Below are 9,073 nucleotides of genomic sequence, written 5' to 3' on the forward strand. Positions count from 1 at the left end.
TTGGTCATAGATAGGCTCATCATCATTATGGATTTTTGTTTTTAGTCAGATTTATGTAGAAAGAATCCAAGTTTTTTCTATTAAAGCAGTTTTTCTTGGGAATCCCAGGAAGGCCAATATTCATTCAGGGTTAGCTCCTGATAAGTAACATTTAAGTATAATTTCATTATTTATAAAGTCATACACAAACACACACACACACACACACACACACACACACACACACACATCTCACGGATGCAAAGAATTACTGTCCCATAATTTCCGAAATGGAAAATGTCTCTAGGAGGTCATCCAGCTTTAAATCCTCGGAAACTTCTAAAGAACATGTGATTTCCATTGTAGAGTCTAGACTTCCCTGTATGTGAACGTTCAGTTTTACATTTCTCTATTTAATTCACTTCTGACTTCTTAATATTTTTTTAAGATTAATAAATGTTAAAATCAGCCCTTACCCTTGGATTTTATTCAGTTGCAGTTTTTGTATTATAATTGTTTTTAGAGGAGGATCTTAGAGCGGGACTGCTAGGAAGGAAAACCCAGGTTCTCTGCTTCATATGTTTCTGCTTGGACTCTTAAAATTACTCTCTGCCTCAGTATAATGCAGATGACAATATTATCCTGTTTGGGTGGTCTTTGTGAGGAGTAAGTATACTACCTGTGCAGAGCGCTCTCAATTTGCTTGTCTGGTACAGACCAAGCAGGCATCGAGGATTGTTGTGCATTTGATCCTGTGTTGTTTGATACTTCAGAGTTAACCAGGGAGAATTTCCACTCATGAGTGCAATGTAGCAGTTGAAAAAGGAAAGATTTCCTCCTGCAACAACTAGAGTAAGGGGAATAAATTGTCAAAATTATGTTTCAAATGCATCACAGAGCTGTGTTAGGAAGGAGGACCAATGAACTAAAATCCAGGTAAGAGGGAAGTCTTTTTAGATGAAGAGATAATCTATATATTCAATGCAATCCCTATCAAATCCCAGAAGACTATTTTACAGAAACTGAAAAATATTCCTAAAATGTGTATGGAAATGCAAAGCACTCAGAATAGCCAAAATAATTTTTTAAAAATAACAAAGTTGGAGTATTACAGTTCCTGATTTCAAAGGTTGCTACAAAGTTACATTAATCAAGATAGTCTAGTACTTTTATAAGAATAGAACTATGTAATAATGAACCACAGTTGAAGTTCAGAAATTCAAACCATCATGGTCAAATGATTTTTTAAAAATACCATGTTGATTAATGGGGAAATGATCTGTCTGTTTTTTTGTTTTTTACAAGTGATGCTGGGAAAATTGGACATCCACATGCGTAAATTGACTTTAGACCGTTATTTCATTCCATATGCAACAAAACTTAAATTGACCCTAGACTTCAATGGAAGAGCTAAATCGATAAAACTTTTAGAGTAAAATATAGGAGAAAAGTTTTGTATACTTGGGTTATAGTGATACTCTACCAGAAGCATAATGTGTAAACTTTAAACATTAATAAACTGGATACATCAAAATAGAAAATACATATGTGAAATACATACCTGATTGTAAGAACGAAGAGCTACAGTAATTAAGTCAATCTGTTGTACTATTGTTTTCTTTTGCAGATAGATCAATGGCTAGAATAGAGTGTCTGGTAATAGACTCACACATGTATGGTGAGATCATTTTCAACAAAGGAACCAAAACAATTCCATGGGAAATACAATTCTCTTCAAAAAATGATGCTGGGAAGCTGAATGACAGTATGGAAAAATGAACTTCAACCCTTATCTCTCATCATACAAAAAAACTAGTTTGTGGTGATCATGGACCTAAATATAACATATAAAATAATAAACCTTCTGAAAAATTGATGTCTTTATAACTTTGGGTTGCTTAGCTAGGACACACACCCCTAAACAAAAAAGAAAGTAATAAATTAACCGTCATGAAAAGACACTATCAAGAAAATGAAACTGTTTTCCATGGAATAGGAGATATATGTATAAAATCGAGGATCATAATATGAAGCGATTTCAATGTTCCCAAAAGTTGATCCTGCCATCAGTGCCCTATAGGTTTAAAACCATTGATGAGACTCACTAAAAGCTGTTTGACTAGTACAGAAGAGGTTTTTCGTGAACATACACAACTAGAGCATCTTAACACCTCTGCTTTTGAATACATCTTTTAAGTACAAAAATCACACCACATTATACTAATGTAGCAACAATGCATTCATATCACTTTCATCAGTACACACATATATAATACATCTATATAAACAAATGACTATCTTTTTATATATCATGTACACCAAACACTCCTTCCACTCTATACTAAGAAAACATACATCTCAATTTAAGGAAGGTGAGGAAAATATTTCACACACCTTTAACAAAAGAATATATATATAATATATAATTAATATATATAATATATAGTAATATAATATATATTATATATAATATATATATAAATATATAATATTTTGTCCTTTGGGGATGTGTAATTAATATATATAATAATATAATATATAAATATATAATATATAAAAATATATAATATTTTGTCCTTTGGGGATTTATATATAAAAATATATAATATATAATAATATATAATACATTAATAAAAAGATGCTGAATATCATTACACATAAAGAAAATGAAAATGAAAATTACAATGAAATACCACTTCAAGCCCACTAGAATGCTAAAATTGAAAAAGACTGATCATGCCAGATTTTGGAAATGATATGAAGCAACTGGAAGTTTCTGCTATGAGTGCAAAATAATACAGCCACTTTGGAGAATCGTTTGATAGTTTCTAATACAGCAAAACACACATATTTCCTACTATTTCACTCTTAATTACCCAAGATAATAACCAAAGTGGTTAATTACCCAAGATAAATAAAAAACACGTTCACAGCAAGACTTGTAGAAGAATGTTAATAGTAGCTTTATTCATTGGAGCCCAAAACTGGAAATAACGTAAATATACATCAAGAGGGATACAAACTAACAAATTGTGGAATAGTCACAGAATGAAGTACTGCTCAGTGATAAAAGGAATTAACTACTCAGATACACAGCAGTATGAATTAGTCTCAAAAAATTATGATGATTGAAAAAAAGCAAGACAAAAAAGAGTCCATACTCTTTATGAAAAGGTATGATTTCATTTATATTAACTCCTAAAAGGCAAAACTAAGACAGCACAAAAGTGGTTGTCTAAAATCTAACTGCAAAAGAGCGTAAAATTCATTTTGGGATGACAAAATTATTCTATATCTTGATTTTGATTAATATTTCAAGGGTGTATACATTGGTAAATCTCATCAACTTATACATTAAAGTGAGAACATTTCACTACATGTAAATTGTCCTTCATTAAAGTGAGTTTAAAATTAAGTAAAATAAATAAAAATTCTAAAATGAGGGCAAATCAACTTTTTTTGGCTAACACAATCTTAGCAAGGCTTCACTGATGGAAATTCTAAAGGGTGCTCTTCAAGTAGAAGGAATCTGACCCCAGATGGAAAGTCAGAGTTACGGAACCGTACTTACAATCTGTTGTTTTCCCCTCTGTGTTTCTCTTTTCTTCTTAAACCTGTGTTTTTATTTGTTTCTGAATGTTGGCCAAGTTGGTTCTGGTTCTGGTTTGTGCACTGCCAATATATCATTCCTTTTGTGATGGCTGTGGTTTGGTTTACAGACCCTACAGTGGTCCCAATGATTACTGCTCCCCAATGTTCACATCCTGTATAATTTCCTCCCCTTTAGTGTGGGCAGGACCTGAGACTCACTTCTAGCCTTCAGAATATGGCAAGTATGAAGAAATTTTGTGGATAATTAATATCCCAAATTAACTCATTTTGAGTTCATCAAAAGGGAGAGTGTCCTTTGTGGGCTTGATATAATCAGGTAAAGCTTTGAAAAGAATGGCTGGGCCTCCCCTTAGTGAGAGACTCTTACTGGCTTTCAGAAGTAAGCAGCCTGTTATGAAGTGCTTATGAAAAAGGATGCAGGAAAATGAATTCTGCCAACAATCTGAGTGAACGTGGAAGAGGATTCTTCTCCACTCAAGGCTGCAGATGAGAATGCAATGTAATCCAAACTTTGACAGCAGCTTGAGAACACAGCTAAACCAGACTCCTGACTGCCTATAAAACTGTGAAATAATAAATGCATATTTGTTACTTTTAGCCACTAAATTTGTGGTAACCCGTTACACTGCAATAGCAAATGAACACAGAGGCCATGATCAGGAATTCGATTTTGACAGGATTCGGTCTATTTGGTAGAGAACACCTATTCTCTATCTGGTGAGACCGAATTTGGTTTGCTGCTCTTCTGTCTATTTTTCTGTGTAAGTTTAGGGTTCCTCTGGAAAGAATCATGGTGCTTTTATACCTATATTAGTGTATTTTGTGCCCTATATTCTGTGCTAAGGCTGAAGTTCTACAGTCAAAGCAGCAAGCTCTCTTTATGTCTGATTACAATTGACAAAAGCCTTCACCTATCATCATCTTAAATCTTTGCCTAGCTCTGGACAATATTAATAAAATAGATTCTATAGTCTCTTGTGTGAAGTGGCGGTGGCAGATAGGGATGTTGTTTGGAGCTTTTGGCAGGCCCGAGTAGGGGAATCATAGGGACGGTCCTTAGGATTACAGAGCAAAGCCCTGTCATCCTCTGCAGCTAGAGAAACAGCTCTTAACTACTGGGCCTTATTAGGGACCAAAATCATCACCATGGGCCACCAAATTACCATGTGACCAGAGTTCCCCATTATGAAATTAGTGTTATCTGACTGCCGCCCGCCCAAGCCATAAAGTTGGGCATGCACAATTATCAAATGGAAATGCTATGTATATGACCAGACCCAAGCAGGCCCTGACAACTCTAGTAAATGACATGAAGAAGTAGCCCAAATGCCCATGGTCCCCACTCCTACTGCACTGCCTTTTCTCTTCCAACTGCACCTATGGCCTGATGGAAAGTTCCTTATGATCGTTTGACAGAGCCTGGTTTAAGATGGTTCTGCACGATATGCAGATGACATCCACAAGTGGACAGCTACAGCACCACAGCCCCTTTCTGGAACATCCCCAAAGGACAGTGGTGAAGGGAAATCCTCCTCACAGGCAGAATTTTGACGATCGAACCTGGTTGTTCACTTTGCTTGAAAGGAGAAGTGGACAGACGTGCAATTACATACCGACTCATGGACTATGGCCAATGGTTTGGCTGCATGGTCAGGGACTTGGAAGGAACATGACTGTAAAATTAGTGACAAAGGAATTTGAGAAAGAGGTATGTGGACATACCTCTCTGAATGGGCAAAAATTGCAGAGATGTTGGTGTCCCATGTGAATGTTCACCTAAGAGTGACTTCAGCAGAGGAGAATTTTAATAAACAAGTGGATAAGACCTGTTCTGTCCTCTTTCCCCAACCACCCCTGCCATCACCCAACAGGCTCATAACGTGATCAAAGTGGCAGGAAAAAAGATTATGCATAGGCTCAGCAACATGAATTTCCAAGCACAAAAGCCGATTTGGCTAGGACTACTCCCGAATGCCCAATCTTCCAGTATCAGAGATCAACCCTGAATTCCAGATATGGCACCATTCTCAGAGGTGATAAGCCAGTTCCCTGGTGGCAGGTTGATTACATGGGACTGCTTTCATCATGGAGAAGGCAAAGTTTTGTTCTTACTGGAACAGATGCTTACTCTGGATATGGATTTGCTTTCCCTGCATGCTTCTTCCAAAACTACCACCCATACATTTACAGAAAGCTTTATCCACCACGAAGGAACTGACTTCACAACAAGAGAAGTGTGGCAGTGGGCCCATGCTCACTGAATTCACTGATCTTACCATGACCCCCAGCATCCTGAAGTACCTGACTTGACAGAAAGGTGGAATGGCCTTTTAAAGCCTCATTTAAAGCACCATTTAGGTGGCACTATCTTGCAGGACTAGAGCAGGATTCTCCAGAAAGATACGTATGCTCGGAATCAGCATCCAATATTCAAAGGGTGCCAAAAAAAATGTATACACATTTGAAGAAAAGAAAAAAAATTGTATTGAAATTGCAATACTCAACATATACCAATAACAAAAGATGAATACAAGTCATGCGTATACATTTTTTTTGGCACCCCTGGCACGGTGCTGTTTCTCCCGTTGCCAGGATTCACAAGTGCATGAATCAAGGGGTGGAAATGAGAGTGTCACCACTCACTCTTACCCCTAATAACCCAATAGCACAATTTCTGTTTCCTGTTCCCATGACCTGATGTTCTGCTGGCCTGGAGATCATTTTACAAAGGGAGGAATGCTTCTACCAGGAGACACAACAATGATTCTATTGAACTGGAAGTTAAGACTGCCACCCAGTCACTTTGGACTCCACATACCTTTAACTCAGGATACAAAGAAGGGAGATACTGTGCTGGCTGGGGTAATTGTTCTTGACTACCACGGGGAAATTGGACACCATGATGGAGGTTAGAAAGAATATGTCTGGAATACAGAAATCCCTTAGGGAGTTTCTTTGTATTACCATGGCCTATGATTTATATTAGAAACAGTCTTTTGTACTTCTTCTATAAATCATCTTCTATGGGGAAATTGAATCAGTCATAACACCAAGATCTTACAGAAAGCTTTTAAAATTTTTATTAGTGTTAACAAGAAAATGATGACAGTTCCCTTCTTTTCCCAAACCGTGGTCACAGAGTAGATAAAATCATGGTCTAGTCACACTCCACTAAGGTGAAAGAAACTGAAAATGAATGTAACATGACTCATTTTTCTTGGTTGGCAGTCTGTCTATTTCTAGGTCACCACCACAAGCTCTCATTATGGGGAAAGTTAAGGAGCAGAACTTGACCTCAAAATATAATTCAAAGAACCAAAATATAACATTTCAATCATAGGGACAGTATCCTATTCCATGACTTATTTTTTCAGTAGTTCTTTTATATTTACTCTTCTTCTAATGTTAGAAATAGAGCTCTGTGCCTTAATTCTGTGACTTTAAGATCATCCATAAATAATTTGCTCAAGTAGTACATGTAAAACTAAAGAGCACTCCTTCTATATTTACTAAGGTAAGTTACCCATAATGATCTTTAAGAAATTACTTAAACATTGTCCAACTTATTTGTGTAAACATTGGAAATATAAATCATTAAATGAGATTGAGATGATGATGATGATGATGATGATGATGATGATGATGATAAAAGCTAAATGAGCAGCTACATAAGAAATCTCTTTAACTGTGAGAGTCTAACATAGTTATTTCTTTATCCAGTTTTCGGAGTGGTGGAGTTCACTGTGATAGAAGAACACTACCAATCTTCTCTTCTTTGTGGATGGCCTTATGTTACTTACATTATTCTCAGCAACAGGGCTAGCTTGAAAGAAAAACTTCACCTAACACTTCATCAAGAGTAACTTAAAAACAAAATGTTTCTCATGATTTATTTACCATCTTTCTTTTACTACATTCTAAAAATTATGGCAGAAGAGAACTGAAACATTACTTTGCTTTTATAGCATTTTCATATGGACATGTACACGTCCTGCATGTAAAAATACAGCATATAAACTTTTGTATTTTAATAGCAACATTAGCAAGAAAAATTCTCCCACCTGCTTATTTGCATCCCAGCTACTGTGATTAAATCTGGGTTATGTTATTAGAGTAGTCAAAGTGCCCTTACAATACACAAACACATCAGAACATTACACTGAATATGTATGATGTTTTAACAAATTTACCTTTCTATGTCTATATCTTTTTTTCTATATACTAAGGGACTAAGGAAATTTATACATCTAATTTGTTCTTTTTCATCTTTGTATAGTATCCTATTGTGTCAGTATGCGTAATTTACTTCTTCATTTTATGATTGATGGGCATCCGTATGACTTCTCAATTTTAGCTATTAAGCACAGTAGTAGCATGCACATTTTCACATGTACATCGTGGTGCCCATAGACCAAAGATTCTCTAGTACAAAAGATAGGAGTACAATTAATGGGTCTTAGGATATACACCTTCACCTTAATCACATAATGCCATAACGTTACACAAAGTTGTCTTACCAATTCCTAATCCTATGAACAGTGTATGAAAATTCCCACTGCATCATCAGACCCTTTCCAAAATTAAAAACATCGGACTAATATTTATACTTTTATATTTATACAAAGTATTATTAACCTTGTATTATACTGTAACATTTCACAATATCTTTCTCTTCTAATTTCAAATTTATCTTTAGTTGGAAAAGTTTGTGTTCCTTTTTTCCCTTTATGTGTCTGTAATTTCATGTACATTTATTCATATCACATTTGTCTATGTTTATTAATATTCCATTATATAGTTTTAGAAACTTTCTTCTTCATGTCTCAAATATTCTCTTGTTACCAGCAAGTGTTGTTATAGCAGAGATGTTTCTTTTAATTCAATATTATGTCAGATCACTTGGAGAAAATATAATTACTTAAAGGCATGTTGGTTCTGTTTAACAAAACCTAAAAGGGGAGACCACTTCATGGGCTGTGTAGATGTGTGACCTATTGTACATGGCGCTGTACACCTGAAGCTCAAGCTGAATAATATTGATTGTCAAGTATAATATAACACACACACACAAACATACATACACGAGGTCAGACAATTAAATTCACAAACTCATCCTAAAAAAAGTACTACATACCTCATTTTTGAATATCACTACAGTCACCTTCGAAGTACACCCCTTGGGAAGCTATGCACTAACTCCAGTGCTTAGTCCACCTTTCAAAGCAATTTTGGAATTCTTTTTCTGGAATGGCCATCAGAGCTGTCACCGTATTACCCTTGTTGCCCTGAATGTCATCAAAATGTCTTGCTTTTCAATATTTCCTTTATCTTCGGGTAAAGAAAGAAGTCACTGGGGGCCAGGTCAGATGAGTAGGGAGGCTGTTTCAATACAGTTATCTGTTTACTGGCTAAAAACTCCCTCACAGACAGTGCCGTGTGAGCTGGTGCATTGTCGTGATGCAAGAGCCATGAATTGTGGGTG

This window comes from Rhinolophus hipposideros (assembly GCF_964194185.1).
Source record: "Rhinolophus hipposideros genome assembly, chromosome: 9".
Classification (NCBI taxonomy): domain Eukaryota; kingdom Metazoa; phylum Chordata; class Mammalia; order Chiroptera; family Rhinolophidae; genus Rhinolophus; species Rhinolophus hipposideros.